Source organism: Oreochromis niloticus, linkage group LG18, assembly GCF_001858045.2.
Source record: "Oreochromis niloticus isolate F11D_XX linkage group LG18, O_niloticus_UMD_NMBU, whole genome shotgun sequence".
NCBI classification, from domain to species: domain Eukaryota; kingdom Metazoa; phylum Chordata; class Actinopteri; order Cichliformes; family Cichlidae; genus Oreochromis; species Oreochromis niloticus.
Genome location: NC_031982.2, coordinates 35,331,393 through 35,340,568, shown reverse-complemented (window position 1 = coordinate 35,340,568; position 9,176 = coordinate 35,331,393).

The following is a 9,176-nucleotide window of genomic DNA, read 5'->3' as shown; positions in this document are numbered from 1 at the left end:
TTTTTTTTTCATTCAACAATTACATTTGAGGGAGCCTTAGAATGTTCAGCATTTTTTCAGCTGTTCATTTTGCTTTTCCAATTTTTCTATTTCAGTTATTACTATTGTGCTAAGTCATAGCATTTCTGCTGTGTGTGTGTGTGTATGACAGAGAGAGAGAGAGAGAGAGAGAGAGAGAGAGCCTTTTTATGGGTGTATCTTATTGTGTGCCTACTGGTGGTGGTCAGAGGGCCCGGTGGCGCCAGTGTCCAGCAGCCTCGCCTCTGTCAGTGCGCCCCAGGGTGGCTGTGGCTACAACGTAGCTTGCCATCACCAGTGTGTGAATGGGTGAATGACTGGATATGTAAAGCGCTTTGGGGTCCTTAGGGACCATAAAAGCGCTATATAAATACAGGCCATTTACCATGTCCATATTTGTAATTGTGCAAGTTATTACTATTATGCTAAATTATAGTATTTCTGCTACTTTTTGGTATTTGTGCTAAATACAGTATTTCTGCTAAATCTTAGTATTATTGCTTAATCATATTATTTGAGCAAAATCATAGTAGCATAGCATATTCTTTCTATTTGTGTCATAGCATAGTATATTTGCTGAATTACAGCATTTCTGCTATGTTGTAGTATTTGTCCTAAATCACAGTATTTGTGCAATGTTTAGGTATTTTTGTTTAAATAAAGCATCTATGTAATCTTGTACCATGGTTGCTAAAATCCTGTATTTCTGAAAAGTTATCTTGTTTCTGCTAAGTTACAATATTTATTCTAATTTCTGCTGCTAAGTTCTGCTATGTTATTGTATTTCTGCCAAGTATTATGTTTCTTTACGTTATTGCAGTTCTGCTATGTAATTACATTTTTGCTAAGTTCTTATGCTTCTGCAAAGTTATTACAATTTTTGCAAAGGTTTTACAATTTCTGCAACTTTTCAGCTTTTTCAGCTAGTTTCAGCTGACAGCTTCAGCTTTACAGCATCCACACTGCATTTTCGCAGGAAATGCAAATTTTTCTAGTTATTATTCTAGTTGCCACTTTTTCACTTTTTTTGGCACTTAACTACTTCCACAATTTTCAGCCGATTTTCACCGTTCAAATTTTAAACTATTCTGCTATTTCTGCTAATGATCGCTATATCTTTTGGTGTTTATTACTGTTATACTTTTTAAAATATTCTACTTTTTTCCTTTAATTTGTCCCATTGAAATGAATGGGAAACTTCTGCAATTCTGCTAAGCACAGGACATTTTGCTTGTTTTTGAAACTTAACTACTTTTCCTACTTTCACGTAGAACAACCATTCAAACTTTAAAATGTTCTCAAATTATTGGGCTATTCAGGAATAAATCAGATTTTTCAAATCTTTTACCGTTTATTTTTATGCCTCTTAAAGTTTTGAGTTGGAAAATTGTGATTTTTCACAAAATACATGCGTTGTTATGGTTGCTATGCACTTGGCTTCCAGTGTGCCACTGTAGGTTTCGCAGTCTTCTCTTCATGTCCGAACAACTTCTTGCTACTTGCTCAATTTTCACTCAACTTCCACAAATTATACATCAAAACGTAGGTATTTTTGCTGGCTTTCCGAAAATGTCACCATCATTGTTGTGAGACTTATAGAATTTTGGCAAATCTCCTCAGAGCAACACAAAGTCTGAAAACTCTCCATAGAAAGTCAATGGAGAGTTTGTTCAAAATCACCGCTTGATTTCTGTAATGAGAGGCATATTCGAATCGTCATATCTCCTTAACGAAGCGAAGTTAAAACATGAGGCTTGTCCCAGTATATCTTCAGACACTCCTGACGCTCACAATTCAAGAATTTTTTTCTCACCTATTACCGTTCTGAGATGAGTTACACTTGTTTGAGCGTAGGAAATTCGTCCTTCGCTCAGATTTCTTCAGATTTCAAACTCTGGAAATGAACCACTTTTTTCTCTCGTCATAACTTTTTGTTGGATTTCCACAGAGACCTGAAAATTTCCATGATTGTTCACCAAAGCCTGCTGTCTCTTACGGTGAAAGAATGATATCAATACTCCAAATAGATTTAGAGTTAGAAAGCGTTGTTTGAGGGCAAGTCAAGGCAGTTTTTGCTTTGCTCTACTCAGTTATGGTGCATTAGAAGTCAAATATCTTTAATAATTCATATTTTAATGATACATTGTCAACACTTTAAGATTCCCCATCTCTTCTGAACAAAACGGTGTAAGAATGACCGTTCTAGCCCCTATAGTTAGGAAATTATGGTCATTTGTTTGAGGGGAGTCGTCATTATGAGAAATAGACTGCAAAAATCCTGTGTCTCTCTGTGCTGCATGCACCTGTTTTGGCGGGAAAAAGTGCACAGCCTCTCTGATTGGTGGATTTAAATTCAGCAGCTCCCAGGCTGCTTGACTGAGCTAGAAACTTACTTCTCTCTCCCTGTGTGTGTGTGTGTGTGTGTGTGTGTGTGTGTGTGTGTGTGACAGAGAGAGAGAAAGAGAGGGCGAGACAGAGTTTTTATGGGAGCATCTTATTGTATGATTTAAATTCAATATATTTAGACTGGTTGACTGAATTTGATCCTGTGTGTGTCTCTCTGTGCATGTGTGTTTCCATATGTTTCCATATTTCTGATTGTGTGACTGTTACACTTTTTTTGCTCAGTTTTTTTTTCATTTAACAAGTACATTTGAAGGACCCTTAGCATGTTCAGCATTTTTTCAGCTGTCCATTTTGCTTTTCCAGTTTTTCTGTTTAAGTTATTACTATTGTGCTGAATCATACTATTTCTGCTATTTTATAAGATTTGTGCTAAATATAGTATTTCTACCCAGTATAGTATTTCTGATTAATTATAGTTTTTCTACCAAATCATATTACAGTATTTTTGCTTTTTATACCATTTTTATAGGATTTTTATATTGCTTAATATAGTATTTCTGCTTTTTATAGGATTTGTGCTTAATATAGTATTTCTGCTTTTTATAGGATTTGTGCTTAATACAGTATTTCTGCTAAATGTAGTATTTATGCTTAATCACACTATTACTATATATTTCTGCCAGCTTCCCAGCCAGCCAATCATATCTGAGGTCTGCAGTTTCTTCTCTCGTCATATCTCAGCGACGGATGTACAAAGAGTAATGAAAATCGCAGTCAAAGTACACCAAAGTCCGCTGATTCACCCAGTACAAGAATTATGCTCCTAGTCCACCTAGTTTTGGAGTTACACGATGTTTTGTAACTCCAAAAAATGGCGCTCTTTGCCTCACACCGCGATCTAATTCTGACTGCTCATCACCCTGTTTCCCAAGTGCTCACTGTCTTTCCCAGTGGCGCAGCTGGTAATGACACAGGTCTGCAACCCAAAAGTCGTGGGTTCAACTCCACCTTGGACAACATGTTTTTTGCCCTACAAATTAATACACTATCACAGACCACTAATTCATATTCATCATTTATTACAATTCTCAAACTTTTTACCAGCTTTTCTAATATGGACCTCACATTCTTCTTAACACTCCATGGCACAAATACTCTTCCCTTTAGGCTCTGTGAATGTGTGTGTGTATCAATATTTCTCCCATTTTAAAGTATTACTCCTCCATAATTGGATTTCTCTTAAATCAAAGTACTTTTACTACATCTTAGTACTTCTGCTCAATCATAGTATTTCTGCTAAATCATGGTTTTTGTGCCCAGTCATCAGAATCATGTTTATTGGCCAAGTATATGTGCATACAAATACAAGGAATTTGGTTCCGGTAGATGGTGGCTCTCGAGCACAGCAATGTAAATCTCACACACACACACACACACACACCACACACACACACACACCACACACACACGTATCTATATATACATTGCACATGCATACACATACATACACAAAGCTGTGTAAACCAACTATAAATAACTAATCTAAACGTATATACATAAAATACAGAAATGAAATGAGGTGGAATGAATACTACAGAATGTACATAAGGTGCAGTTGCAGTCTGGCAGTGGGAGGAGTGTGACAGTTCAACTGTTTAGAAGGGAGATGGCGAGGGGAAAGAAACTGTTCCTGTGTCGGGTGGTCCTGGTCTGCAGGCTTCTGTACCGTCTGCCAGAGGGCAGCAGTCAAAAAGTCTGTGTCCAGGGTGTGAGGGGTCTGTGATGATTTTCCCTGCCCGTTTCCTGGTTCTTGAGAGGTACAGATCCTGGATGGAGGGCAGGGGGCGCCGATGATCCTTTCTGCTGCCCGTACAGTCCGCTGCAGTCTGCACCTGTCCTGTTTAGTGGCTGCACCATACCAGACTGTGATGGAGGAGCACAGGACAGACTCAATGACTGCAGTGTAGAGCTGGATCAGCAGCTCCTGTGGAAGACTGTACTTCCCCAGTTGTCTCAGGAAGTACATCCTCTGCTGGGTCTTTTTGAGGATGGAGTTGATGTTGGTCTCCCACTTCAGGTCCTGGGAGATGGTGGTACCCAGCAACTTGAAGATCTCCACAGTCGACACAGGGCTGTCTGATATGATGAGGGGGGCAGAGTTGAGGGATGTCTCCTGAAGTCCACTGTCATCTCTACAGTTTTAAGAGTGTTCAGCTCCAGATTGTGCTGACTGCACCAGAGTACCAGCCGCTCAACTCATCATAACATTTGTGTTATGTTATAGTATTACTACTAAGTGGAGAAATTTCTAAAATGTTACAGTATATGTGCTGATTACAGTATTTCTGCCAAATATAGTATTTCTGATTAATTATAGTTTTTCTACCAAATCATATTACAGTATTTTTGCTTTTATAGGATTTTTATAGGATATTTATATTGCTTAATATAGTATTTTTGCTTTTTATACGATTTGTGCTTAATACAGTATTTCTGCTAAATGTAGTATTTATGCTTAATCATACTATTTCTATATATTTTTGCCAGGTCCTCTGTGAGGACTGAGACATTCAAATGTACATATCAGGGCCTGCATGGCTTCCCAGCCAGCCAATCATATCTGAGTCTGCAGTTTCTTCTCTCGTCATATCTCAGCGACGGATGTACAAAGAGCAATGAAAATCGCAGTCAAAGTACACCAAAGTCCGCTGATTCACCCAGTACAAGAATTATGCTTCTAGTCCACCTAGTTTTTGAGTTACATGACGTTTTATAACTCCAAAAAACGGCGCTCTTTGCCTCTCACCGCGATCTAATTCTGACTGCTCATCACCCTGTTCCCCAAGGGCTCACTGTCTTTCCCAGTGGCGCAGCTGGTAATGACACAGCTCTACAACACAAAGGTCGCAGGTTCAACTCCACCTCGGACAACACGTTTTTTGCCCTACAAATTAATACACTATCACAGACCACTAATTCATATTCATCATTTATTACAATTCTCAAAACTTTTTACCAGCTTTTCTAATATGGACCTCACATTCTTCTTAACACTCCATGGCACAAATACTCTTCCCTTTAGGCTCTGTGAATGTGTGTGTGTATCAATATTTCTCCCATTTTAAAGTATTACTCCTCCATAATTGGATTTCTCTTAAATCAAAGTACTTTTACTACATCTTAGTACTTCTGCTCAATCATAGTATTTCTGCTAAATCATAGTATTTTTGCCAAATCATGGTTTTTGTGCCAAATCATCAGAATCGTGTTTATTGGCCAAGTATATGTGCAGACAAATACAAGGAATTTGGTTCCGGTAGATGGTGGCTCTCGAGCACAGCAATGTAAATCTCACACACACACACACACACACACACACACACACACACACACCCACACACACACGTATCTATATATACATTACACATGCATACACATACATACACAAAGCTGTGTAAACCAACTATAAATAACTAATCTAAACGTATATACATAAAATACAGAAATGAAATGAGGTGGAATGAATACTACAGAATGTACATAAGGTGCAGTTGCAGTCTGGCAGTGGGAGCAGTGTGACAGTTCAACTGTTTAGAAGGGAGATGGTGAGGGGAAAGAAACTGTTCCTGTGTCGGGTGGTCCTGGTCTGCAGGCTTCTGTACCGTCTGCCAGAGGGCAGCAGATCAAAAAGTCTGTGTCCAGGGTGTGAGGGGTCTGTGATGATTTTCCCTGCCCGTTTCCTGAGAGGTACAGATCCTGGATGGAGGGCAGGGGGGCGCCGATGATCCTTTCTGCTGCCCGTACAGTCCGCTGCAGTCTGCACCTGTCCTGTTTAGTGGCTGCACCATACCAGACTGTGATGGAGGAGCACAGGACAGACTCAATGACTGCAGTGTAGAGCTGGATCAGCAGCTCCTGTGGAAGACTGTACTTCCCCAGTTGTCTCAGGAAGTACATCCTCTGCTGGGTCTTTTTGAGGATGGAGTTGATGTTGGTCTCCCACTTCAGGTCCTGGGAGATGGTGGTACCCAGCAACTTCAAGATCTCCACAGTCGACACAGGGCTGTCTGATATGATGAGGGGGGGCAGAGTTGAGGGATGTCTCCTGAAGTCCACTGTCATCTCTACAGTTTTAAGAGTGTTCAGCTCCAGATTGTGCTGACTGCACCAGAGTACCAGCCGCTCAACTCATCATAACATTTGTGTTATGTTATAGTATTACTACTAAGTGGAGAAATTTCTAAAATGTTACAGTATATGTGCTGATTACAGTTTCTGTATAATAGAATTTTGGCAAATCTCCTCACACCAACACAAAGTCTGAAAACTGCATAGAAAGTCAATGGAGAGCTTGTTCAAAATCTCCACTGGATTTCTCTAATGAGAGGCATTTTCAAATCGTCATATCTCAACGCAGCAAATTTAAGACATGAGGCTTGTGCCAATATATCTTCAGACACTCCTGATGCTCACAATTCAAGAATTTCTTTCTCACCTATTACCATTTGGCCATGAATTGGGTTTGTTTGAGGGTAGGAAATTCATCTCTCGCTCAGATTTCTTCAGATTTCAAACTCTGGAAATGAACCACTTTTTCTCTCGTCATATCTTTTTGATGGATTTCCACAGAGACCTGAAAATTTCCATGACTGTTCACCAAATCCTGCTGTCTCTTACGGTGAAAGAATGATATCGATACTCCAAATAGATTTAGAGTTAGAAAGCATTGTTTGAGGGCAAGTCAAGGCAGTTTTCGCTTTGCCTCTACTCAGTTATGGTGCATTAGAAGTCAAATATCTTCAATAATTCAGATTTTAATGATAAATTGTCAACACTTTAAGATCCCCCATCTCTTCTGAACAAAACGGTGTAAGAATGACTGTTCTAGCCCCTACGGTTAGGAAATTATAGCCATTTGTTTGAGGGGAATCCTCACTATGAAAAATAGACAGCACAAATCCTGTCTCTGTGCTGCGTGTGTGTAAAAACAGGTGCACCTGTTTTGGCGGGAAAAAGTATACAGCCTCTCTGATTGGTGGATTCAAATTCAGCAGCTCCCAGGCTATTTGGCTGCTGCTGCTGCTAGTGTGTGTGTTTGTGTGTGTGTGTGTGTGTGACAGAGAGAGAGAGAAAGAGAGGGCGAGAGAGCGTTTTTATGGGAGCATCTTATTGTATGATTTAAATTCAATATATTTAGACTGGTTGACTGAATTTGATGCTGTGTCTCTCTGTGCTTGTGTGTTTCCATATGTGTCCATATTTTTGATTGTGTGACTGTTATACTTTTTTTTGCTGATTTTTTTTTCATTCAACAATTACATTTGAGGGAGCCTTAGAATGTTCAGCATTTTTTCAGCTGTTCATTTTGCTTTTCCAATTTTTCTATTTCAGTTATTACTATTGTGCTAAGTCATAGCATTTCTGCTGTGTGTGTGTGTGTATGACAGAGAGAGAGAGAGAGAGAGAGAGCCTTTTTATGGGTGTATCTTATTGTGTGCCTACTGGTGGTGGTCAGAGGGCCCGGTGGCGCCAGTGTCCAGCAGCCTCGCCTCTGTCAGTGCGCCCCAGGGTGGCTGTGGCTACAACGTAGCTTGCCATCACCAGTGTGTGAATGGGTGAATGACTGGATATGTAAAGCGCTTTGGGGTCCTTAGGGACCATAAAAGCGCTATATAAATACAGGCCATTTACCATGTCCATATTTGTAATTGTGCAAGTTATTACTATTATGCTAAATTATAGTATTTCTGCTACTTTTTGGTATTTGTGCTAAATACAGTATTTCTGCTAAATCTTAGTATTATTGCTTAATCATATTATTTGAGCAAAATCATAGTATTTGAGCATATTCTTTCTATTTGTGTCATAGCATAGTATATTTGCTGAATTACAGCATTTCTGCTATGTTGTAGTATTTGTCCTAAATCACAGTATTTGTGCAATGTTTAGGTATTTTTGTTTAAATAAAGCATCTATGTAATCTTGTACCATGGTTGCTAAAATCCTGTATTTCTGAAAAGTTATCTTGTTTCTGCTAAGTTACAATATTTATTCTAATTTCTGCTGCTAAGTTCTGCTATGTTATTGTATTTCTGCCAAGTATTATGTTTTCTTTACGTTATTGCAGTTCTGCTATGTAATTACATTTTTGCTAAGTTCTTATGCTTCTGCAAAGTTATTACAATTTTTTGCAAAGGTTTTACAATTTCTGCAACTTTTCAGCTTTTTCAGCTAGTTTCAGCTGACAGCTTCAGCTTTACAGCATCCACACTGCATTTTCGCAGGAAATGCAGATTTTTCTAGTTATTATTATACTTTATTATTATTCTAGTTGCCACTTTTTGTACTTTTTTTGGCACTTAACTACTTCCACAATTTTCAGCCGATTTTCACCGTTCAAATTTTAAACTATTCTGCTATTTCTGCTAATGATCGCTATGACTTTTGGTATTTTCTGCTCTTATACTTTTTAAAATATTAAGCTTTTTTCCTTTAATTTGTCCCATTGAAATGAATGGGAAACTTCCGCAATTCTGCTAAAACTTGCTTGTTTTTGAAACTTAACTACTTTTTCCTACTTTCACGTAGAACAACCATTCAAACGTTAAAATGTTCACAAATTATTGGGCTATTCATGAATGATTCAGCGTTTTCATATCTGTTACCGTTTTCATCTTATCCCTTTTTAAGTTTTGAGTTTCATCTTTGTGATTTTTCAGAAAATACATGCGTTGTTATGGTTGCTATGCAGTTGGTTCTAAGTGAGCCACTGTACCTTTGGCAATTTTCTCTTCATGTCCGAACAACTTCTT